The sequence below is a fragment of the Thamnophis sirtalis genome, unplaced genomic scaffold (assembly GCF_051295495.1).
Source record: "Thamnophis sirtalis isolate CommonGarterSnake01/CBP01778 unplaced genomic scaffold, rThaSir2_p1.2 scaffold_3, whole genome shotgun sequence".
NCBI classification, from domain to species: Eukaryota; Metazoa; Chordata; class Lepidosauria; order Squamata; family Natricidae; genus Thamnophis; species Thamnophis sirtalis.
Window position 1 is genome coordinate 175,117,967 of NW_028261383.1, and position 25,804 is coordinate 175,143,770.

The 25,804-nt window shown below is 43.3% G+C and overlaps 2 protein-coding genes across 3 annotated transcripts in view; both read right to left on the minus strand.

The window, feature by feature from the left end:
- Positions 1-10,403, minus strand: part of LOC106554267 (breast cancer anti-estrogen resistance protein 3 homolog) — a 34,903-nt gene extending 24,500 nt beyond the window's left edge. The window contains exon 1 of one of the 2 annotated variants that reach the window (XM_087711006.1): positions 10,185-10,403. The gene's annotated coding sequence lies outside the window, so the exon portion shown is untranslated. The other variant, XM_087711007.1, reaches the window with a different exon arrangement.
- Positions 1-25,804, minus strand: part of FARSA (phenylalanyl-tRNA synthetase subunit alpha) — a 350,543-nt gene that overhangs the window by 32,916 nt on the left and 291,823 nt on the right. The window lies entirely within an intron of this gene.

The window sequence follows — 25,804 nt, forward strand, 5'->3', positions numbered from 1 at the left end:
TTTGAGGGGGGACAAAAGCTCATTAGCCCCAGGCCTGTCGGAACAGCCAGGTTTTAAGGGCTTTGCGGAAGGCCCGAAGGGTGGTAAGGGTTCGAATCTCCACGGGGAGCTCGTTCCAGAGGGTCGGAGCAGCCACAGAGAAGGCTCTCCTCCAGGTAGTCGCCAGTCGGCATTGGCTGGCGGATGGAATTCGGAGGAGGCCTAATCTGTGGGATCTAATGGGTCTTTGGGAGGTGATTGGCAGCAGGCGGTCTCTCAAGTACCCAGGTCCGATACCATGAAGGGCTTTATAAGTGACGACTAGCACCTTGAAGCGTATCCGGAGACCAATAGGCAGCCAGTGCAGCTCGCGGAGGATAGGTGTTACGTGGGTGAACCGAGGTACACCCACGATCGCTCGCGCGGCTGCATTCTGGACAAGCTGAAGTCTCCGAATGCTCTTCAAGGGCTGCCCCACGTAGAGCACAGAAATACTATCATGCTACAAATTCTCCTTTCCAAACAAGCCAGTCAAGATTTTTCAGTAAAATTGCCTCCCATCTTGGGAGACAATTTTTCAGTGCTCTTCTAAAAAAAAATACAGTGGCTCTATCAAAAGCTAAGCCATCAAAGCAATATAAAGGAATTTTTTTTTTAGAGTTTTCCAAATATATCTGGTTGACAGAAAAATTCTAGCTTGCTATTTTCACCAACATTCAAGGCTAAATGAGATTTCATCTTCAATCTGCTTCATGCTTAGATGTGCACATAAAGAAGAAGCATCCATTTCAAAAACAGCAAATGAAAAAGCTGAAAAATATTACTTACACCTTATGCCAGATAACTTATACCAGAGGATGTAAGGACATACTGTATCTCTCCCAGCAGGTCCAAAAGCCCACAGAATCCCAACAATTAAATCTAAGTATTTGCTTAGAGAACGTAAATTGAATTCAGAAAGTAGGCTACTTTCTAACAGGGGAGGGGTAAGATATTAAAAATAAGGCAAACAACAGATGTTTATTGTCTTGTAGGGGGAAAAATACCAGTACTGTATTTCAGGAACATTTACCAGTTATTTTTATTAGGTATATGTACTGAATTTACAGCAGTAAAGACTAATTTGGTTCTGCACTTAATAACGGCAGCAAGACTGTTGGTGGCGCAATACTGGAAAAAGGAAGACTTGCCTACAACTCAAGAATGGACATTGAAAGTTACAAACTTAGCCGAGATGGCTAAAATATCGGCATATCTTAAAGACCACTCAAATGAGAGATATAAACGAGACTGGAAAAAATGGATTGACTATATACAAAACAAATACGGGACTAAGAAATTACAGATAGCCTTTGCTTAAGATTAGGAATAATCTAAACTGCTTAAAGTTAGTGTAACAGGAAGAAGCTGAGTTCAATGCAGAGATGTTATTAACTTCTTTTTTTTATTTCCTTTGTCTTAATATATTTTAGACTGTATGTGTTAAAAACCTATACCGTGTACGGGCTCTGGGAAGTCGGGGGGGGGGGGAAGGGAGGTGGGTTGTTAGGGGGGAGGGGGGAGGGGGGATATATAGTATGTGATAGATTTTAAAGTAACGTGATTGCACTTGTATACCGTTGCTCTTTAATTTCACTGTAAAAATAGGACAAGCGGAATATATTAATAGATAGTAGAAATACACCGAAGGGAGGAGTAGAGGGATAGAAGAAAGAGGGGTAGAGAGGGTGGGAGAGAGGATTGGAGGGAGGGTGAGAAGGAAGGGAGGGAGTGTATCGGGAGAGAGGAGTGGTAGAGGGGGAGGGGAAGTAGGGTAGAGGGGAATGATGGAGGGGAGAAAGGAAAGTTGGAGGGGGGCGAAAGAAAGGGTGTATGGAGGGTTGAAGTGGTATATTGGGTTTCTATTTTGGGGGGTATTGTTGACAAGAGGGAGGGCTGTGTTTATTGTTTAATGTTATATGGCCCCGGTTATGCACAGTATATATGTGACTGTACGAAATGAAATGGAAAATAAAAACACATTTACTGAGGAATATTTACCATTTTGCACGGGGGGTGGGGGGGAATTACGTACCAGCTTCTTACCCAGCATGTGCTTCTGAACAACCAGTGGAAAATTGTTCCTTTTGAAAAGAACTGGAAAGGCTATGACAAAATCCAGGCCATAACACTTAGCAGAGGAGGAAATAAAGAGTCAAATAAGTGATGAGTCAGGAGGGGGGGGGGGAAGCAGGATTTTCTGAATTTTCCAAACTCCAGGAAATCTTAAGCATGATTTTAAAAGGGCCCTTAAAAGATACACCACTTGATACACTCAGAGAGGAAGAAAGAAAACTAAGAAAAAAAGAAGCAGGAAGCTTGCATTAGGGACAATCTAGGAAGAGTTAATGATTTGGTTACAAGGTCAATTCGTGAAAAAGGTTGTGGATTAGGCCCTTCCTTTTTAATCTGTTCTGCAAAAGTGGCCCAGCCAATCTGAACTCAACTTGTCTGAGAAAATGCTGGATTGAGCATTTGCATTTTGATTGCTGTGGGAAGTTATCATCCAGCCCTCTCCCAGAAAAAATGAAATATCCTAGGAAATATTGAAAAGGCAGAATATTTCTCTGGATGTGAAAAGAAAGAAACATGCTTTAAAAGACAGAATAGTTGCCTGTAGCTTCCTGCCCATCCACACTTTGTCAATAGGCCATTGGGAAGGCCAGGCTAGTCCACTTTACATAATAAAGACTTCCCCCACTGCAGCTGTAGGGGGAAGGGATATTACTCAACTCTCCACATGGCATCTGAGAACTCATACCTGTATTCAAAACAGCCTAGAGAGTAACCCCCTGCATGGCACCATGGGAGTCTGACAACCAATCAGAATACATTTCTTACACAGGAACAGGAAACAGAGAGGTGGGACTAAACAGGGTATAAAAAGCCTAGCAAGCCCCTCCCTCAGCCCTTCTCTTCTTCTCCACCAACATTGAAGCATGTGATCACCTTTTCTGTTCAGGGCTCAAGCCATGTGGTCCTGTCCAACAATAAACCACCTTTCCAAGCAGCCTCCGTGTCTCCAGTGTCTTATCCCCCACTTGGAGCTGAACCCAGAAGGACATTTCTTTCAACATTGCTTCTCCCCCCCCAAAAAAATTGACTTGTTTTGTTCAACAAGATAAAAGTAGGAGAAAAACATTAATACCATTAATGCTTTCAATCTTCCTAAAACCTGTTCCCATCCAGAAGAGAGAGTACACGGGATTTATCACTGAGAAGTAGGTATAACTTTTAACAAATCCATTTTATAATTTCCAAACTCACACATAAGGGATGAACCTCACTGACGCAGAACTAATTATGTTTGTCCCAAGCTATTCGATAGTTTACTCTAACAGCTCCACAGCCGGAACTAAGAGAGAGAAACAGATGAGCTACACAATAGAAAGGAAATGCTTTATGTGACTCTGTTCCCCAGGTTTGAACGTTGTTCCCAACATTAAGAGCAAAATCAGCAAATATGTAGACAAGACATAACTCTAGATTAGAGGGTTTAAAGGAGCTCAACCCTTGGAAGCAGCACTATTTAGGGAGAGTTGACAAATACACACACATCGTTTCAAGCCATATTTATCTCTTCCTGAGAAGCACTTACAGAATACCGAATAACAGAGTTGGAAAGGACCTTCTATCCAACCCCCTGCTCAAGCAGGAGATCGTATACTTAAAATAGCTATTTTGCTAAAATATATAACTGGAATAATTTTCTCAGTGAGTTTCTCTTCTTAACCTAGCACCTCCAGTTGACTCTTGAAGAGTAAGGCCCCTGGATATTTGTGTGTGTTTCTCTCCACCAGCAATCCAGAGAAGAGAGCTGGGGTTTTTTTGTCTACTGAGGATCTCAAAAGTGTTTGATACAAAAAGGATTTATTGCCTAAAGGCAAAGAAGAAAAATATTCCATATATCGGTCAATTGCAGCTATATCTTTTAAATTTTTGCTCTGTACTAACATGAGTATGAGTATGAGTAGTTTATTTATATGCCGCCCTTTTCCCTGGGGGGACTCAGGGCGGCTTACAACTCAGAGGGGGGGGGGGAAACAAACATTTAACACGTAAAACAGTACATAATTAAAAAGCACAACATTCATACTATTCGGGAGGGTACAATCTTAGCCCCAGGCCTGACGGGATAGCCAGGTTCTGATGGCTGTGCGGAAGGTCTGGAGGGTGGTGAGGGTACGAATCTCCACGGGGAGATCGTTCCATAGGGTCGGAGCTGCCACCGAGAAGGCCCTCCTCCGCGTGGTTGCCAGTCGACATTGACCGGCAGATGGAACTCGGAGGAGGCCTAATCTATGCATCAACAAACTTCTGCCCGCTTCATGAAAAACTTGGCTGTTCCTCTCTCGGTGCTCCTCAAATTTGGAGCTGCTCCACAAAACATCGAACTGATGCCATCGCTCTTTCTTCTTCCAAACGCCTTTTCTCAAGTATGTCTTTCCTGTGAAGATTTTCATCTCCCCCCTGAGCACACTCGGGTTAAAGTCCATTCTCAACCACAGGAATCCACTCGATAGCCTTGGGACAATTGAACTCTTTCAGCCCATTCTGCCCCACAGAGATATGGTTAGAGAGATAAAATGGAGACCACCATGGAAGCACCCATGGAATCCACCTTGGCTGGATTACTGTAACGCGCTCTACATGGGGCTACCCTTGAAAAGCGTTCGGAGACTGCAGTTAGTTCAGAATGCGGCCCCGCGACAAATATTGGGTGCACCGAGGTACACCCACGTTACACCTGTCCTCCGCGAGCTGCACTGGCTACCAATTGGTCTCCAGACGCAATTCAAGGTGTTGGTTATTACCTTTAAAGCCCTACATGGCTTAGGGCCAGCGTACCTTCGAGACCGCCTACTGCCACATACCTCCCAGCGGCCAGTAAGATCCCACAGATTGGGCCTCCTTCAGATGCCGTCAGCCAGACAGTGTCGGCTGGCGGGCCCCCGGAGGAGAGCCTTCTCTGTGGCTGCTCCGACTCTTTGGAACCAGCTACCCCCGGAGATCCGGACCTCACCCACTCTCATGGCCTTCAGGAAAGCTGTAAAAACCTGGCTGTTCCGGCAGGCCTTGGGCTGTTGACCTCACTGTTGAGGTCCGGCCCCGATTAGAACGAATGTATGAGGGTGTTTGCTATTTTTAAACTGTTTTCTTTTATCTTTTGTGTTTTTCTTACATTTTTTGTAAGCCGCCCGGAATCCTTCGGGATTGGGCAGCATATAAATATATTTAATAAATAAATAAATAAACCTTGCGTCCCTATAAAAAAAAGTCAGGATAGAAATCTAAAGCAGAAATAAATTGGGATTTTATAACTGAATTTGAGCATAGCTGAATGTAATGTATATTCTTCCTTACTTGATCTTTCCCAATTTTTGTCCCCGTTCATTCTTACAGCCCAAATTTACAGAATACAGAATAACAGAGGTGGAAGGGACCTTGGAGGTCCAACCTCCTATAACGTTCTAGACAAATGGCTTTCCAATCTCTTCTTGAAAGCATCCAGTGATGAAGCACCCACAAATTCTGCAGGTAAGCTGTCCCGCTGATTGTTTTAACTCTCAGAAAATTTCTCCTTAATTCTAGGTTGGATCTCTATTTGTTAAGCTTCCATCTATAGCAATAGCAATAGTAATAGCAGTTAGACTTCTATACCGCTTCATAGGGCTTTCAGCCCTCTCTAAGCGGTTTACAAAGTCAGCATATCGCCCCCACAGTCTGGGTCCTCATTTCACCCACCTCGGAAGGATGGAAGGCTGAGTCAACCCTGAGCCGGTGAGATTTGAACCGCTGAACTGCAGATAACAGTCAGCTGAAGTGGCCTGCAGTACTGCACCCTAACCACTGCGCCACCTCAGCTCTTTTACTGTTACTTCTTGTCTTGCTTTGGAGAATAAGTTGACCCACTCTTCTCTGTGACAGCCCCTAAAACATTGGAAGACTGCTATCATGTCACCCCTAGCTGAGTATCATGTCACCTTCATTTGTTGCGTTCCCTTTCTGCTAACTCATCTAGGTCATTTATGAAGATACTAGCTGGATACCCGTGCTTCGCAACGAAACTATGTAATCGGGCTATGCAGGAGAAATTCTGTTCACAATCTGTTGGCTCAGTGGTGGTCGGTGATTGAAACGCATAAGGGAATATCGCTCCTTCCACCTTGAGTCCAGAAGCAGTTCCATAGGTGGAAGGCTTTGACATTTTGGTGAGGCACCAACGTTTAGTACTGTAAGGAACCCCAGACCGCTCCTGAGTGAAGGAGTGGAACGTCTGCCAGTTTGAACTGAGGTAATGGAATGTGAGGCAACTGGCAGTTGGAACAGAGTTCTTTTCAGATGGTGAGGTACCGACGTGTAGTACTGTTTGGTGAGGTACTGACATTTAGTACTATTAGGAGCCCCAGACCCTTCCTGAGTGAAGAAGTGGAACGTCTGCCAGTTTGAACTGAGGTAATGGAATGTGAGGCAACTGGCAGTTGGAACAGAGTTCTTTTCAGGTGGGGAGAGGGAGTAGAACTCCTTAGTTTCAGAGTGCGTTAATAAGAAATACTAATGATCTGATGGTCATTTCGAAAAATCCTTTCTTAGCGAGCACCTAGAAGCCAAGAGGAACATACATGCCAAATTTCAAGTTTGGAGGCTTTACAGTTCTGGAGATTTTGTGATGAGTGAGTGGATTTGGCTTTTTTATTTATATATAAAGCAAAATCAAGCAAAGTCAATAGGGAAACCAGATTTCTTAGCAACTAACTTAACAACCGCACTTAACAGCTGCCACAACTGTGGCAGGAAAGGTCATAAAATGGGACAAAGTTCATTTAACATCTGTCTCACTTAGCAACATCAATTCTGGGCTCAATCATGGTTGTAGGTCAAGGACTAAAGGTACTGGGCCTAAAACTGAACCTCGGGGTACCCCCACTACTTACTTTCCTCCATGTGGATGTTGTTCTGTTGAGGACTACACATTGAGTATGATTTGTCAGCCCGTTACAAATCCATCTGGTGGTGATACTGCCTATTTCACATTTTTCTATTTTACCAAGAAGTAGACTGTGGTCTCCAAATAGTCCTCGACTTACAACAATTCATTTAGTAATCAAAGTTACAACAGCACTGAAAAAAAGCAACTTATGGCTGTTTTTCACATATGCAACTGCTGTGGGATCCCTACAGCCACGTGATCAAAGTAAGGACTTTTGGCAACTGACTCATATTTATGACGGTTGCAGTGTCCCGGGGTTATGCAATCACTTTCTGGACCATCTGACAAGCAGAGCCAATGTGGAAACCACATTCAATTAATAACCATATTATTAACAACTGCAATGATTCGTTTTTTTGAAAAAAGTGGCATAAAAGGTCATAAAATGGGGCAACATTCACTTAACAAATGTCTCATTTAGCAACAGAAATTTTGGGCTCAAATGTAGTCATAACTCAAGGCGCTAGTCGTCACTTATAAAGCCCTTCATGGTATTGGACCTGGGTACTTGAGAGACCGCCTGCTGCCAATTACCTCCTCTAGACCGATCAGATCCCACAGATTAGGCCTCCTCCGAATTCCATCCGCCGGCCAGTGTCGACTGGCGACTACTCGGAGGAGGGCCTTCTCTGTGGCTGCTCCGACCCTCTGGAACGAGCTCCCCGTGGAGATTCGCACCCTCACCACCCTCCAGGCCTTCTGCAAAGCCCTTAAAACCTGGCTGTTCCGACAGGCCTGGGGCTAAAGAGTTTTTGCCCCCCTTCTCGAATGGTATGACTGCTGTGTGTTTTTAAATTGTGTATTGTTGCGTGTCGTTTTAATTTTTGTCTGCATCCCCCTCCCTTGGTTGAGTTGTGAGCCGCCCTGAGTCCCCTTCGGGGGGAAAGGGCAGCATATAAATAAAATAAACATTCAAACATACATTCAACTCAAGGACTACCTGTAGTTTGTCAAATTTCCTACTGAAGTCAAAATATCACAGCCTTTCACTACTCCACTAATTTAGACATTTTGTCAACGCACGCAACAAGTTTTATCTGGCATGATCTGTTTTTAGTCTAGTTTTAATCAGTTTGAGAAAGGGGCAGAATGTCCACACACATAAAATGCTCATAAAATGATAAATCACGACATATATATATCCAACACATAGTTAAGGGTCCATCAAAGGGTAACTAGGGCACTTTCAGAGCTTGGCATGAATAATTCCTCTCATCTGATTAATCGATGGGAACAGAAGAAAATAACACTTCCCAGCTTTGCAATGAACTCAGTTCCTCCGGAGTCAAATCAAGGCATTGCAGTGACTTGGTGAAGTTTCCACACACTCTCTGTCGTTTTTACTAAGTTGAATCATCTTCCAACTGACTAGTGAGGTAGTCCTTTCCCTGAATTTGCTTCTAGCTTCTGTATTCAGACCACAACTGTCCATTCATTCACACTCCGATTTGCTTCTAGAAAGAAGGAGCCACTGCAAACTTAAAACCTGCCCAGAGGTTACAGTTGAGGTCAGGCAAAAACTCAGCTATACATGCCCAGGGTTATTGCAGTTGTGGGGAAGGCACAGGCTTTTTACACATTAAAGAACCCGGTCAAACGTGGTCTCGCAGGCAGGATTGCTCAGCCAAAGATGAAGAAAGGGAGAAGGAGGACTTGCATATTAAAGCTCTCACTGCATACTTTGTATGCGCCAATCTCCAAATCCCCAAAACTTACACTGACTTCTATACATTCAAATACATTTGCAAGTATAAATTTTATTCATTGTAATACATCCTTAAGTCCCCAGTTCTTTTCAAATCCGCGCATTTTATCTTCGCAATAACAATGTTAAATTGATGTTGCAGAGTTTAAATCCAGATGGGGAAAGAACAGTCTATTTCATAGAAACATAATGATTAACACACACACACACACTCGCTCCAATATCTGAAAATGTTCCTCTCATCTTTATTTAATTGTATCCCGCTTTGATTATTTTAACAAATAAGGCAGTGAACATAGCTAATACTCCTTCCTTCTATTTTCCTCACAATAACCCTATGAGGTGGGCTGGGCTGAGAAAGATTGATTGGCTTTCATAGCAATAGCAATAGCAGTTAGACTTATATACCGCTTCATGGGGCTTTCAACCCTCTCTAAGCGGTTTACAGAGTCAGCATATCGGCCCCAACAACAATCCGGGTCCTCATTTCACCCACCTCGGAAGGATGGAAGGCTGAGTCAACCCTGAGCCGGTGAGATTAGCAATAGCAATAGCAGTTAGACTTATATACCGCTTCATAGGGCTTTCAGCCCTCTCTAAGCGGTTTACAGAGTCAGCATATCGCCCCCAACAATCCAGGTCCTCATTTTACCCATCTCGGAAGGATGGAAGGCTGAGTCAACCTTGAGCCGGTGAGATTTGAACCGTCGAACTGCAGATAACAGTCAGCTGAAGTGGCCTGCAGTACTACACCTCTAACCACTGCCCCACCTCGGCTCTTTCATGGCTAAGGCGGAACTAGAACTCACAGTCCAGCCTTATTTTTAGCCTGGCGCCTTAACCACGAGCCCAAACTGGCTCTTAAAATGTCTTTAGGACATTTTGTGATTGAATGTTGTTCAAAAGACCTTTTTTTTTTCCAGAACGATTTATGCCATATTTAGGTCTGATATTTGCCTTTACCATATTCACTCAGGCTAAGAATATTTTACACATCCCACCCACTTAAATTATACTTTTATAACCCTCTTTAAACAATGATTTGTTAATAAGATTTATAAATCCATCCTGGCTTGGGAATACATGCAGCTAACAAAGGATAGCTCCCTCCTCATTTATTTATACGCAACTGCTCTCTGGATTACTAACATGTTGCAATAATAAAGACACACACTTAAACCGAACATGTCAAAGACGGTACACCAGAAATCCTCCCATCTGCCCAGCTGCGGAAAGAGGAAGGACACAGCGGCATCCACCAGTCAATCAATGTTGCAAAGAAAAGGGGGGGGAGAGAAGTAAGCCCCATAAGAGGGTTAGCAGGTGTGGGAATCCTCTTGCCTTACTCAAGGGAGGAGAGAGATCCGTTCTCAGTAGAAACCCCGGGGAGCCATTCCGCAAACGCAGGTCCAGGTGAATAAGGGGACCTCCTACACCTAAGGAATAGGTGCAACGAGGCGCTTACTGTACCTTTCCCCGCGGAGTTAGGAGGAAATGTGGAAACGGCGTCGGAAGAGAAGGCATCGAGGCAGGCAGGGCTGCAGGCAACCGTCGAGAGGAGGAGGAGGCGGCGGAAAAGGTGCGCCCGGCGGCCAGGAGAGGCAGGGCTGAAGTTGGAGGGCCCTCCCACGCGTCCTGAACCTCCCACCGGCGTTGATCTCCCCTCGGGGGGCGAAAGCCAAGCCTGGCCCTCCGCTCCGTGCGCTAAGGCTAGATGCAGCCGGAGGTCCCCAGACTCCGCGCGGCTACCTGGAGGAGGAATCTGCCTCCTCGCCCCCAACACCCAACGCAGCTCTCTACCAGGCGGGATCGCCGCCCTTCCCCGCTTCGCGCATTCCTCCGCTCTCCGTCCCGCCCGCCGATTTGGAGTTTCTGGCGGCGCTGCGCCCGCCTCGGGTGGAGAAAACCTGGAAGAGGGAGGCTTCGAGGTACGGCCCTCGAAGGAGGAGCAGCAGCCGCGCTGAGTCCCTTCAAGGCAGGCAGCACCTTTCCGGCGTCCCTCCGGAGGGAGTGGCGGCTCTCTGGTGGCCCCAGGTGTTCTTCCCCACCTTCGTGGAGGCGTCTTCTAAACTCACGTCCACGTTACTGTCACAGAAGTCCGGTCTGACGTCCGGTGTGTTTGGTTTTTATTATTATTATTATTATTATTATTATTATTATTATTATTATTATTATTATTATTATTATTATTATTATTATTTTTATTTTATTTTATTTATTTTTTAAAGATTTTTTAAAGATTTTTTATTAACAAACATGTAAAACACCCACACACCCACACACACACACAAATTAGACGTACACCGCATTTATGCAATACAATAGGAACAAGAACTTCCTGTTCTTTCTAATAGCAATCATCAATCGATACCGCTCACCTTATATTATTTCCCCTTCTATTGTATTTCATTGGGATTTCACCATTCTTAACCCTCTTATTTTACTCACAACTATTATTTTTTTGAGTTTTGTAATATTCCTTCATTGATTCTTGTTTCTTTCCTCCATCCACCTATACCATTTATCCAGAGGTGGGGTTCCTACCCAGTTCGCACCTATTCGGTAGAACCGGTTCGTCAAATCTACCGAACCGGTTAGAAGAGGTTCCACCAGTGGACCCGGAAAGCCGGCCACACCTACAGAAGAGCTTCCAAAAATTTTTGAAACCCACCCCTGGTCCTTGGATAGGATTATTCTACACTATCATGCTCCTATTTCTAAAACTCAGGGCCTCTGTGAGAGGTAAGGATGACTCCTGCGTTTGTGGCGCAATCAGAACATTGCGTGTGTTGAAGTTGTTTTAACGCAAACCAAAGATGCCTTTTAAAAAACAAGTTTACATCACATTCTTATGCGTGCCAGTGCTGTGTGAGAGGCAATTTAAGGTGGTTCTGACAAGTGTCGTCAGCATCTTCAAGAGCCAAGGTGGCGCAGTGGTTAAATGCAGCACTGCAGGCTACTGCTAGATCAGCAGGTCAGCGGTTCAAATCTCACCGGCTCAGGGTTGACTCAGCCTTCCATCCTTCCGAGGTGGGTAAAATGAGGACCCAGATTGTTGGGGGCAATATGCTGACTCTCTGTAAACCGCTTAGAGAGACCTGAAAGGCCTATGAAGCGGTATATAAGTCTACTGCTATTGCTATTACTGCTATTGCTATTCATATCTGGTCACATGGGCAGCAAGCCACTCCCATTCGGTCACATGGGTGGCAAGCCACTCCCACAAAGGAGGCCACACCCACAGAGTAGGTTCCAACAATTTTTGAAACCCATCACTGCATTTATCCCATATCTGGTAGAACTCTGATTCTTCCTTTCCCTGGATTTCTTTAGTTAGTTTATCCATTTCGGCACAGTCCATAATCTTTATTATTTCATCTTCACTTGGGATTAATTTGTTTTTTCCATTTCTGGGCAAAGGCAATCCTTGCCGCTTTTTTAATTGTTTTAATTAAACAAAAAATACAAAAAAAGAATCATCTTTCGTTACATCTTGTAGAAAGCGTATCGATTGGTTACCAATACATTCCGTGCGTTTCTTCCACCGTCCTTACATATACCTCATTCAAATCGAGTTGTACATTTTAAGTCAAGAAAGAAAAGTTATGTATTTTACTATCCCTGTACCACAATTCTCATTTAATTACCATTATTTAAACATGCTTTTTTTTATCTAGAATCTTTTGTATTTAAAGACACAACCACCTACTGGCATTCATTTGCAACTTCAATAAACCTCCAACAACATTACACCTTTATGACATATTCTAAAACAAATTCAGTTAAGTAAGAGATCTAAGCATTCACCCCCCCATAACACACCTTTATGTATCATTAAATATTATCCATTAACATTTCTTTGTTATTATTGTAGTTGACTAAAAATTATTTACTGTTTATCTCACACCTCCTCTCCACAGGCCCACTTAAAATTATGCCTTTATAACCCTCTTTAAACAATGATTTGTTAATAAGATTTATAAGTCTTTTCCCTCAATCCCAAATTAATTAATTACGTGTTAACAAAATAAACATTAAAACATCTAAAACAATCTAAGAGAGGTTAATATTTCTACTTAATAATCACCAAAAGTATACATTAGCATTTCCGGTGTGTTTTGTCTTTCTTTTTCTGCAGTCTAAAATGTGATCAGGACAAGTCAACTTAAATTTGAGTGTGACCCAACTCCTTAAGACTTCTCTCCTGGGTTTAGGTCAAAATTAGTGGGGCTGGGGGGGTAAATTAATGGTTCCACCACAAAACCGCGGTCGACTAAAGCGCGCTCGACAAAACCGCGTACCTGACGTCATCACAGCGCGACGAAAACAGCACGCTGTGAGCGGTAAAGCTAAAATTAACGCGTAAACCTAAACCTAACCCCCCCAAACCTAACCCTAAACCTAACCCTAAACCTAACCCTAAACTTAACCCTTAACCTAACGCTAAACCTAACACTAACCCTTAACCTAACCCTAAACCTAACCCTAACGCTTAATGTAACCCTAAACCTAACCCTTAACCTAACCCTAACCCTAACCCTTACCTTTACGTGAATCGGCTTGCTTTAAAAGTGCTTTTTAAAGTGCCCTTTTTTCTCCGCGGTCGTTGTTGTCGCGCTGCTGATGATGTCAGCGACGCGCTTTAATCGGGCGCGCTTTAGTGGACCGCGGTTTTGTCGTGCCACGAAATTAATACTGTATTCCAATCCAGCCCACTTCATAGGGATTCCCTCTTTTTTCCAGCTCTTTCCCTGCAAGCCCAATTTTGCATGGGGGGAAATGGATGGGAAGATTTTTGAAAAGTGAACTCATAATGCATAATTCTCAGGCTTCTTAAGCGCCGAGAGGGTTCTCCAAGGGAGACAAGCAAGTGTGTTTGTTTATCACAGTGCTTCCATATAAGGGTATACACAATATCCCAGCCGATGCTTTCTTCCATAGTTCTGATGGCAGAAATATACAGAGGCTTACTCCGAAATCACACACAGTGGATTTTTAAGAGTTTATGCCTTAATGAGTGAACTTCTATTGAGAGCTTTAAAAATGGGCTCGGAATCGTTTTTATTTGCAGCCAATGCTGACAGATGCTATCAGGATTTCGTGGATTGTGGGCACACAGTTCATTGTTCCAGTTCATACGTGTCAGAAGGAAATTTTCATGAGTTATTTTTCAAATCTATAAGAACCACACACGCTTGATTCAATGCTAAGCTGAACAAAAAGGATCAGATATGTGACAGAAGTCTATTGAATTGATTGTCTGGAATTTTTCAAAACGGTATACTTTTAGACTTACTCCTCGACGTAAAAGGAAATTTCCTACAGCCCATATCTGGTAAATGCAAAAGACTTTGTAGAGCAAAGGAGGAGGACATGGGAACCAGCTTCATATTGTGGGAAGTTATTATCCAGCCCTCTCCCAGAAAAATGAAATATCCTAGGAAATATTGAAAAGGCAGAATATTTCTCTGGATGTGAAAAGAAGCATGTTTTAAAAGACAGAATAGTTGCCTATATCTCCTTGCCCACCCCCACTTTGTCAATAGGCCCATTAAGACTAGCCAGGCTAGCCCACTTTACATAATAAAGACTTCAGCAGCAGCTACAGAAAAGCATGATTGGCCTTTTACTCAGGTCTCCACATGGCATCTGAGAACTCATGTATACCTGGATTCAAAACAGCCTAGAGAGTAGCCCCGTGCATGGCACCATGAGAGTCTGACAACCAATCAGAATACATTTCTTACACAGGAACAGGAAACAGAGAGGTGGGACTAAACAGGGTATAAAAAGCCTAGCAAGCCCCTCCCTCAGCCCTTCTCTTCTTCTCCACCAACATTGAAGCATGTGATCACCTTTTCTGCTCAGGGCTCAAGCCATGTGGTCCTGTCCACCAATAAACCATCTTTCCAAGCAGCCTCCATGTCTCCAGTGTCTTCTTCCCCACTTGGAGCCGAACCCAGAAGGACATTTCTTTCCACAATATTTCACAGAAAAAAGCCAAAAATGTTCCCCAGAGGTCCAGTCGAAGTAGAGTATCAGCCAGCCATGTTGTCATAACCATCCCCTTTTGAACCGGCAAGGCTGTTCTTACTGATGTCATTTGGTGGATCAGGATGTGCTGTTCTGCTGATGTCCTGCCTGTGACCTCCCAGAGGTCTCTGGCTGGCCCTGATGGGAGTTAAATGCTGTATTAAACAGCAGGACTCCCATTATGCTCAGGTTGCCTAACAAATTCTCACAACATTCGCTGTGATTTGTCATATTGATTCACTCGGCTTCCTCTTCATGCTCTTCTCCCCTATGCTGACAACTGATGGTGATGACTCAGTTCTGGAGAATGTTAGCCCGGATATTTTAGGGGGGAAATTTATTAAAGGTTGTCATGGACATTGCTGTAATTCTTGCCAAAAATTTAGATGGCAGAGGACTCTAGTGATGGATAACTTTATAAGGACTTTTTAAAAGCCAGTACTATTTTGAACTCACTCAATAAATGTCCAAATGTTCCCATTAAATGTTAATCAGTTCTAGTATTTGATAAACATTCACATGAAATGTGTAACCGAGGCCTGTATTTTTATTTTTACAAGAAAAACTCAAATACAGATATGCAGACTAGTTAGAATTGTGTCCTAAGTTTTCTTTAAAAAAAACAAAAACTCCCCACATCATTTGAAAAATGGTTAGGAGAACTGAATTCAGCCCTTGGAACCCATCCTAAATTCTGTTCTGTTTTCTCAGAGTACAGGCCTTTTTGTTCAACTGTGTCATCCAACACACAAAACCTTTTAAATGCACATGTGTGACTTTATCCTTGTGGGAAGTTATCATCCAGCCCTCTCCCAGAAATATGAAATATCCTAGGAAATATTGAAAAGGCAGAATATTTCTCTGGATGTGAAAAGAAAGAAACATGTTTTAAAAGACAGAATAGTTGCCTGTAGCTTCCTGCCCATCCCCAGTTAATGGGCCATTAAGACTAGCCAGGCTAGCCCACTTTACATAATAAAGACTTCACCAGCAGCTACAGAAAGGCATGATAATATACTCAACTGACCACAAGGCATCTGAGAACTCATCACAGCCTAGAGAGTAGCCCCCTGCATGGCACCATGGGAGTCTGTGACCGGATGGGAGTGGCTTGCCGCCCATGTGACCGGATATGAAGATGCCGACGACACTTGTCAGAACCACCTTAAATGACCTCACAGACAGCACAGGCATGCATAAGAATAGGATGTAAACTTGTTTTTTAAAAGGCATCTTTGGTTTGCGTTAAAACAACCTCAACACACGCAATGTTCTGATTGCGCCACAAACGCAGTAGTCATCCTTCCCTTTCACAGAGGCCCTGAGTTTTATAAATAGGAGCATGAGAGTGTAGAATAATCATATCCAAGGACCAGTGGTGGGTTTCAAAAACTTTTGGAAGCTCTTCTGTAGGTGTGGCCTGCTTTCCAGGTCCACTGGTGGAATCTCTTCTAACCGGTTCGGTAGATTTGACGAACCGGTTCTACCGAATAGGTGCAAACTGGTAGGAACCCACCTCTGAACTGGTTGTATGTGATCTTGGTCTTGAAATGAAAGAGAATTTAATTCTCAGATAAATACATAATTTGCAGTGGTTTGAGCTTTGAAAGCTACAATTCACAGAGAAGAGTGACCTCGTGTGGGTGTAACTGGTAAGGAAGAGGGAAAAACTTACAAAGTAGCATTCCTACACTGAAAACTAGCAGTTTCTGAGATTTATTAGTAGTCTAATCTGTGACTCACAGTCCAATTCATGCGTCTCACTTAACAATCATAGGGTTTCTAAATTCATGGGGTGCAGCTAATTGACTTCTTATGGATCCAGGGCAAAGACTTGATGAAAGAAATGTCCTTCTGGCTTCACTGCAGGCTACTTCAGCTGATTGCAGTTCGGCTGTTCAAATCTCACCGGCTCAAGGTTGACTCAGCCTTCCATCCTTCCGAGGTGGGTAAAATGAGGACCCAGATTGTTGTTGGGGGCGATATGCTGACTTTGTAAACCGCTTAGAGAGGGCTGAAAGCCCTATGAAGCGGTATATAAGTCTAACTGCTATGGCTATTGCTATAGATGCCATCAGCCAGACAATGTCGGCTGTCGGACTCCCGGAGGAGAGCCTTCTCTGTGGCTGCCCTGACCCTGTGGAATCAGCTACCCCCAGAAATCCGGACCTCGCCCACTCTCATGGCCTTCAGAAAAGCTGTTAAAACCTGGCTACTCTGGCAGTCCTGGGGCTGTTGACCTCATTGTTGAGGTCCAGCCCCAACCGAAATGAGTGTATCTGTGTTGTTTTTAACTTGTCTATTTTTTATTTTTATTTTCTTTTATTGTTTTTCTTTCCTCTTTCTGTAAGACGCCCGGAGTCCTCCGGGATTGGGCGGCCTATAAATAAAATTAAACTTGAAACTTGAAACTAGTAGGAAATTGAATAAGAACTAGTAATAATTAGTTCACCGAGAAATGCGCGCTCGACAAAACCGCGCCGACAAAACCGCGCTGACAAAACCGCGCCCGCCATCAACAAACAACATAATGGGACGCGAAAACAACATTATAACCCTAACCCTTTATAACGTTGTTTTCGAGTCCCACTATGTTGTTTGTTGATGGCGGGTGCGGTGTTGTCGGCACACATTTGTCGGGTGCACATTTGACGGGTCACGGTAATAATTTACATCCCCTTTTATCTCTTTCTTATTCTAGGCCCCTAGATTACATGCCATACCGGATAAGATCTTATGGGAAGTAAATCACAGACACCTCAACACGCGCCAGGTATGGTGATTAGATTCTCTCCCAGCTTTGCATTCTCAAGTAGACATGAAAAATGTAAATTCATTGCAGAGAATTAAGGGACCACATGTACAAGTGGTTCTGTGTAACAATATCAGGGCTCTTTCCTTTGTATGTTAGCACTACATTTTCAATCTTGAATGTCCTTTCCTTATCAGAACCAGCCACTACATAGCTACTTGTTTCTCAGTCTTTTGAAGTTCTGCACCATTTGTCCTTTTTTTTTTTAAATACCTGTGTATACTTAGGTAGAGATTCCTTGCTAGATTGTGTGTGAAAAGGATGGAGTTTGAGATTGATTTATAAATGGTGGGCTTTGTAAGTGATATGGGGGATTGGCAGGAAGGTTGCATGTCAAGAGTTGCTCTCAATCAGGATGAGAAATAACTGGTAGATGGGAACAGCCCAAGAAGAATCCTAAGGATATCAAAGGTCATTGTGTACCTATTATGTGGATGTATAGAAGAAAAGCATGGGAAAGCTTTTTTTTTCCAGGAAGAAGACATTTTAAATGTCTGTTCTAGTCTGTGTGTTGTGGGCCAAGTGCCTGTCAGTCTAAATTCTGAAGATCTTGACTTTCTCATTCTCTAAAACCTTCTGAACCTGATGTTCCCAGTGGTTTTTGCTGTACTCAAATCCAAACTTTTGGCACAATTTCCAGTGAATGATCTTAGCAACGCGGTCATGGCGTTGTAGGTAGTCAGTTTGTGAAATTTTGCTGCACCCACTGATCAAGTGGTCGACTGTCTCGTCTTTCTCATTACAGAGGCGACATTTGCTGTTGGTGGTAACATGTTGAATTTTTGCCTTCATGCAGTTTGTGGCTAAGGCTTGTTCTTGAGCTGCCAAAATAAAGCCTTCTGTTTCTTTTTTCAGTGCTCCGGATCTTAACCAGTTCCAACTTAGCTTTTGCTCAGCTTTGCCTTCAATACTTTTCAATTATTATTATTGTTGTTGTTGTTGTTGTTGTTGTTATTCTGTTTCAGGGATTCCTCATGACATTCTAACTCCCTCTGAGCTTTTACTATTTTAAAATGAGGGATAATATCTAGAGGCTTCACATTGCAATAGACATCCACAAACTTAGATGCTGGAAAGGAAAGTGAACCTAAAAGCAGGTATCCAGATCTCAAATCTTTTGAAGTATTATTGAAAGCAGACCCCAGCAGTTAAACTCACAAGGCTGGAAAGGACCTTGGAGGTCTTTTACTCCAACCCTCTGTCCAAGGAAATTCGGGAGGCAAGCTGTTAACTAATTTAATTAATTTAATTTAATTTATTAGATTTATAGGCCTCCCAATCCCGGAGGACTCCGGGCGGCTTACACAGAACTAGAAAGGAAAACAACAAAATAAAATAAAAATGAAGATTAAAATTCTCCAAAACGCATACATTCAAGTTGGGGCTGGACCCTACATAATAAGGTCAACGGCCCCAGGCCTGCCGGAACAGCCAAGTTTTAACAGCTTTTCTGAAGGCCATGAGAGTGGGCGAGGTCCGGACCTCTGGGGGTAGCTGATTCCACAGGGTCGGAGCAGCCACAGAGAAGGCCCTCCTCCGAGGTCCCGCCAGCCGACACTGTCCAGCTGACGGCATCCTAAGGAGGCCCGCCCTGTGGGATCTTATTGGCCGTTGGGAGGTATGTGGCAGTAGGCGGTCTCGCGAATACGCTGGTCCTGAGCCATGTAGGGCTTTAAAGGTAATGACCAACACCTTGAATTGCATCTGGAGACCAATTGGCAGCCAGTGCAGCTCATGGAGGACAGGTGTAATATGGGTGTATCTCGGTACTGTTCTCACTGTCAGGAAATTTCTCCTTAGTTCCATCTTGGATCTCCCTTTGCTTCTTGTCCCGCACTCAGATGCTGTGGAGAATAAATCAACCCCCTCTTCCCTGTGATTGCCCTTCAAGTGTTGGAAGACAGACTTCATGTTACCCAGAGCCTTCTCTTCATTAAGCTAAAGATAACTAGTCTCCTTAGCGCGTCATTTCATCATTTAGTTTCCAGAGTCTGTATCATCTTCGCTGCCCTTCTCTACAATCTATTTTTCTATTTCAATGTTGGCCACAACAGGGAGCAAAAGACTAACTTTTAACACAAGATTGTGTGATTCTGCAGAAAAAAAATAGTTCTATTCCTCTACCTCCCTATGTAGGTAAGGAGGTATTATAAACTGTCTCTTGTAAAACAAAGGCTACAAAAATTTTAAAGGAAAGAAGGGGCTTTCTTCAGAACTATTACAACTACTATTTTTCAATAACTTTTTACACTAACTGTGAGTTGACATTATATTTTTTTTCTTTTCAGCTGGATTTTTTCCCCCTTTCATTCTTTTATTTATCTGTAGATTACAAACTAGAAGAATGCATCAAGTTTGGAGACAACACTAAGTCAGGGGGAATAGCCAACACTTTAGAACATAGATTCAAGATACATAATGACCTTGACAGACTTCAATCAAGGACCTTATCCAACAAAGTGCAATTCAATGGCGAGAAAAGTAAGGTCCTTACACATAGGCAAGTAAAACCAAATGCACACGTATAGAATAGGTGGTACCTGGCTCAACAATAGCAACTGTGAGAGGGTTCCAGGTGTCCGGGTCGATCACCATTTAAATATGAGCCCACCGCAGCTGTCAAAAAGGCCTATGCAGCCTAGGTGTTGTGGCCCAGCAGGAGCCGTTGGAGCTGCCACCAGACTCCAACAGCGAGGGGCCCTATGAGTCAGCTCTGGAGGATGTGGAGGACCCTGGACAGGGTTCCGACTCCAAGCAGGGCACAGAGATGCAGGTTGGCCACCAGGAGGCGCCTGAGCTTTGGAGCAGTGGGGAGGAGACAAGGGAGTGTGTTCCTGACGTCAGCAGTGAGTTGTTCCTGGATACTCGACACCGAAGAGCTAATAGGCGTCAGGAACAGTTGCGCAAGTACAGGAGGTAATTGCACTCAGCTGGTGGTAATTAGGCTCCTCTCCAGACTTAAAAGGACTGCTTGTGCACACGCCCCTTTTGCAGAAGTCAACACAGGAACTAATGTCGGAGAACATTATTGTGAGCTTGGCAGGCTGGATTGCTGCCACGGCTTATCTGTGCTGGATTGCTGCCAAGGACCTGTCTGTCTATTAATTAAATGCCGTAACTTATCTTTGGCTCGGAGTGTGTGTTGGTATAGGACCAGGGGGGTCAGAACACTAGGTTGTATCAACAAAGAGATCGTTTCAAGATCACATGTAGTATAGACGGTCTCTTGCTGGTTACATCCAACCAACACACTAGAGTGATGGGGCAAGAGATATTGTGGGTCCTTTCCCTTAATGAGGTACATCTGGTCAGACCCAGAAGAAAGGCCTTCTTTTCGGTGTCTCCCTCCCTTTGGAATATCATCCCTTCAGAAATTAGATTCGACCTCATTTTGACACTCTTTCATAAGGTCCTAAAGACTTGGTTTTGCCAGCAGGCCTGGGAACCCAGAGTGGGATGCAGCCCATCAAATAGTGTGAGAGCTGAGGTGGCGCAGGGTGCAGAGTGATTAGGGTGCAGTACTGCAGGCCACTTCAGCTGACTGTTATCTGCAGTTTGGCGGTTCAAACCTCACCGGCTCAAGGTTGACTCATCCTTCCATCCTTCCGAGGTGGGTAAAATGAGGAGCCGGATTGTTGGGGGCGATATGCTGACTCTGTAAACCGCTTAGAGAGGGCTGAAAGCCCTATGAAGCAGTATATAAGTCTAACTGCGATTGCTATTGCTATAGAGAAGTAAGAGAAGCCAAATAAAGCATAGGTTTACAAATGGATCACTTCCCCTTGTCTCCTCCCCACTGATCCAAGGCTCAGGTGCCGCCTGGTGGCCAACCAGTCTCTCTGTGCCCTTCTTGGGGTCGGAACCCTGTCCAGGATCCTCCACATCCTCCAGAGCCGACTCATAGGGCACCTTGCTGTCGGAGTCTAGTGGCAGCTGCAACGGCTCCTACTGGGCCACAACATATATCATAGATACATGATCCATATATGTATGAATATGGATCAGAAAGGGATGTTCAGGAGGATCTCTGCTATTAATCTTCCAAAGTACATGCAAAGTATTTTTTGAGCACCAAGCTATCATTCTTAAAATCTGTGCACTAAAGGCTGGGTTTCAACCCCCAGCCTGTGGCCTGTTTCCCTTTTGCTAAGCCCAAAGGACTTTTCATCTGTAGCCTGTCTTCTGCTTTCCAACAGAGCTATCTAAATAAACTGCTGAAGGGATTGTAAACAACTGTAGAAGGATTTCTGAGGACATAAAAGGCATGATGGATGGATGATCTATAACGCGGTGAGAACCTCAAGGCAGACATTTCATAATGATAATATTAAATCAAGGGACCAGGATTCCCAGGCTCGACTGACCCATCCATCTCGATATCTTTTTCTACGCTTACAACTGAACACCTAGCCCAGTGTTTCTCAACCTTGGCAACTTGAAGATGTCTGGACTTCAAGTCCCAGAATTCCCCAGCCAACGAATGCTACTGTGCCAATATAGCCTTTATTGCAGTGTTTCTCAACCTTGGCAACTTGAAGATGTCTGGACTTCAACTCCCAGAATTCGCTGGCTGGGGAATTCTGGGAGTTGAAGTCCGGACGTCTTCAAGTTGCCAAGGTTGAGAAACACTGTTCTAGTCTTTAATATCTGAGACTGTGGGAAAATGTTAGCCACGCATCTCAGCTTCGTCTTCGCTTCTCTCTATTCCTTCACTTCTGCTTTTGCCTTTTGGAACAAGCAAATTTCCTCTTCATGGAACAAAGGGAAGAGGCAGTCTATTTCTCATAACAAAGAACCTTATGGAAATGTAGATTCTAAGTCTACGGTTGACACACGCCAACCGTTTATTAGGAATCTCTGAGTTCTGCCAGTTGACAAGACAACAACATTCACAATATCAATAATGTTTAATCCATCAAACCATAATCATGCAAATCGTGACTTAGCACGGCCTAGGCATTCGTTGCTTTTCTTCCAGTCCTGTGAGGTCTGTCTTTGAGCCAAATCTATTGTCTGATTAGCTTTTTCGTGTATTCGATGCTGGCTTATGCTCTGTTTACACTTTCTCTTATTATACAGAGGGTATATTAAACACAAGTTTCAAAAAAAACAGGGTATTTCTGTTTCTGTGTATGTTTAACAATTGTAAATACGTGACCCGTCAAAACCGCGTTGCACAAAAGCGCGGTCGATGAAAGCGCGTATGTGACGTCATCACAGCGCGACGAAAAAGATCGAAAAATTGAAATAAAAATTAAATTACAGCAAGCCGATTCACATAAAGGTAAGGGTTAGGGTTAGGGTTAGGGTTAGGTTAAGGGTTAGGGTTAGGTTTAGAGCGTTAGCGTTACGTTTAGCGTTAGGTTAAGGGTTAGCGTTAGGTTTTTCGTTAGGTTAAGGGTTAGGTTTAGGGTTAGGTTAAGGGTTAGGTTTAGGTTTAGGGTTAGGGTTAGGTTTGGGGGGGTTAGGGTAAGGTTTTCGCTTTATTTTAAATTTTTCGATCTTTTTCGTCGCGCTGTGATGACATCACATACGCGCTTTCGTCGACCGCGCTTTTGTCTACCGCAGTTTTGTGGTGGAACCTTGTAAATACATCTTCAAGCACACAAGCACACTGTTTCATAAATATTTGGCCAAAGAATCCTCATCAAGGAGCCACATTGTTTTGTCACACTGCACCCGTTGCATAGAATTACACAATTCATCTCTATTAATGTGGTTGTTCGATTGTTAAAACAAGGAAGTTCTAAATCTGTCCTTTTAAAAATCCATTAATATTGTCCAAAAAATGCTGACAAATATCAAAGGGCCCCCAAAAAAGGAAGAAGCACCTTTAAAGAATTTCAGCAAAGGGTCATTGTTGCAGAAGCACCGTGTGATCCAATTTCCATCATATAAGAACTGCTTTCAGCCAGTTCATCCCGTGAATAATGAACACGTACCCCTAAACATACTGTAGACATGTGCAAGACATGTTATTTGGATTCTTGATGTTTAGGAACGTGTTTCTCAGATGACTAAGTTCTTGGACAAGATCCTCGCGGATTTACATACTCAAAAAGTACTCTGCTAGTAATTCAGGAGGGCAGATGAAATGATCCCACTTTATAGTTTGTCCTTGTTGCAGATGGATAGTGAGAGACAAAATAATTGTAGTTTTTTATGTGGACATTATGTTTTCAAAAATGAACAAACATACTACGTCTACTTGAATTAGGGTTATACTATTAAGTTTCAACTATTACAAATTAGTTCCTCGAATTATTGTCTTTTAAGCTGTAAACCTGAAACCATGGGCAATTCTGTAGCAATTGCTTGACCTCAGACAATGAGCAAGCATTCGGATCCATACTAAGAACAAATGTTATTGGCAATACTTTTCAGACAAATCCTTTTGGGAAATTTGCTTCTTATATCTTTATTTGGCAGCACTAAAACGTTGGCAGGCAAACACTGCTGTGGTCCCTTCTATAAAGATCCTTTATGGCAACTTAATATTTATTTAGTTTTTTTCAGATATTAGTGGGTTTTTTTCTTTCTTCTCCTGGCATGTTGTTTTTTTGCCATATACATGATCCATGATGCTTCCTCATTGACACAACTAACAAGGATGATTAGGAGGCTGGGGGCTAAAAAAAATGCAAAGAACAGTTATATGAATTGGGTGCGTCTAATCTAGTGAAAAGAAGGACTAGGGGTGACATGATAGCAGTGTTCCAATCAGAGGTGGGCTCCTACCAGTTCGCACCTGTTCGGTAGAACCAGTTCATCAAATCTACCGAACCGGTTAAAAGAGGTTCCACCAGTGGACCCGGAAAGCAGGCCACACCTACAGAAGAGGTTTCCAAAAGTTTTTGAAACCCACCACTGACACACACACACACACACACACACACAGAGAGAGAGAGAGAGAGAGAGAGAGAGAGAGAAAGGAAGGAAGGAAGGAAGGAAGGAAGGAAGGAAGGAAGGAAGGAAGGAAGGAAGGAAGGAAAAAGAAAAAAAGAAAAAAGAAAAAGAAAGAAAAAGTGAGAGAGCGATGAAAGAAAAAAAGGAAAAAGGGACAAAGAGACAAAAGGAAGGAAAGAGAGAGAGAGATGGAGGGAGGGAGAAAGAAAGAAAGTAAGAAAGAAAGAAAGAAAGAAAGAAAGAAAGAAAGAAAGAAAGAAAGAAAGAAAGAAAGAAAGAAAACACATGGCCGGCAAGACACTCCCACCAGATCACATGGCCGGCAAGCCACTCCCACAAAGGAGGCCACACCCACAGAGTAGGTTCAAAAAAAGTTTGAAACCCACCACTGGTTCCAATATTTGAGGGGCTGCCACAAAGAAGAGGGAGTCAAGCTATTTCCCAAAGCACCAGAAGGCAAGAGAAAGAAACAATGGACTAATCAAGGGGAGAAATTAGAGGTTGTGGGTGCTCCGTCACTGGAAGCTTTTAAGAGATTGGACAGCTACCTGACTGGAATGGTACAAGGTCTCCTGCTGGAGCAGGGTTTGGACTAAAAGATCTCCAAGGTCCCTTCCAACTCTGTTATTCTGAGAGAGTCGCTATTATGATCTGCCCATATCTGTTCTGACCCCCCTCCTCCATCCAGTAACGAATGCCGAGAAAAGCTTAACTGGAATGTACTTTAATAGCAAGAAATCCATCAAATAGGGGTCCAGGTATAATGATATTTATACATTATTTTCTATTAACTTTATATAAATGTTAGCTGAGAAAAAAGAGCGCCAAGTACATGGGACAATTTGGCAAGCTTGGAAAGGGGTCTATCTGGTTAGTCAATACTTAGTACTGCCTCCAGACCATCAAGACCAAGAAAATACAGCACAAATATAAACTTTTTTCTTTAAAAAAAAGAAAGTATCATCTTCATATTCAGTATGCTTTCCTGTGGAATAGTCTTTCCCTCAATACTCAAAGATACTGATTCTGAAAAATGCAGGAGGGTTAGACTCAGTCGATGCCTGGAGGGGAAATCACCAGAAGGCTCAGAGCTAAAGGTAAACTTACACTAGGAACTGAAGAAGCATCTCGGAAGAACACACGAGAACCCACCACTTCCTTGGTGTTGCCAACACAATGACATGAATGTCATTAAGAGTTGAGAAATATTTGCGGTTCTTCCTGCTCTGAACAACAAGGCTCAGTTGTCATAATCCAAGCCCTGTACAGTATTCCACTGGTTTTTTCCCCTCGGGATCCTGAAACATAGCTCTCAAAAACCATTTAGATCCAGTTTGGG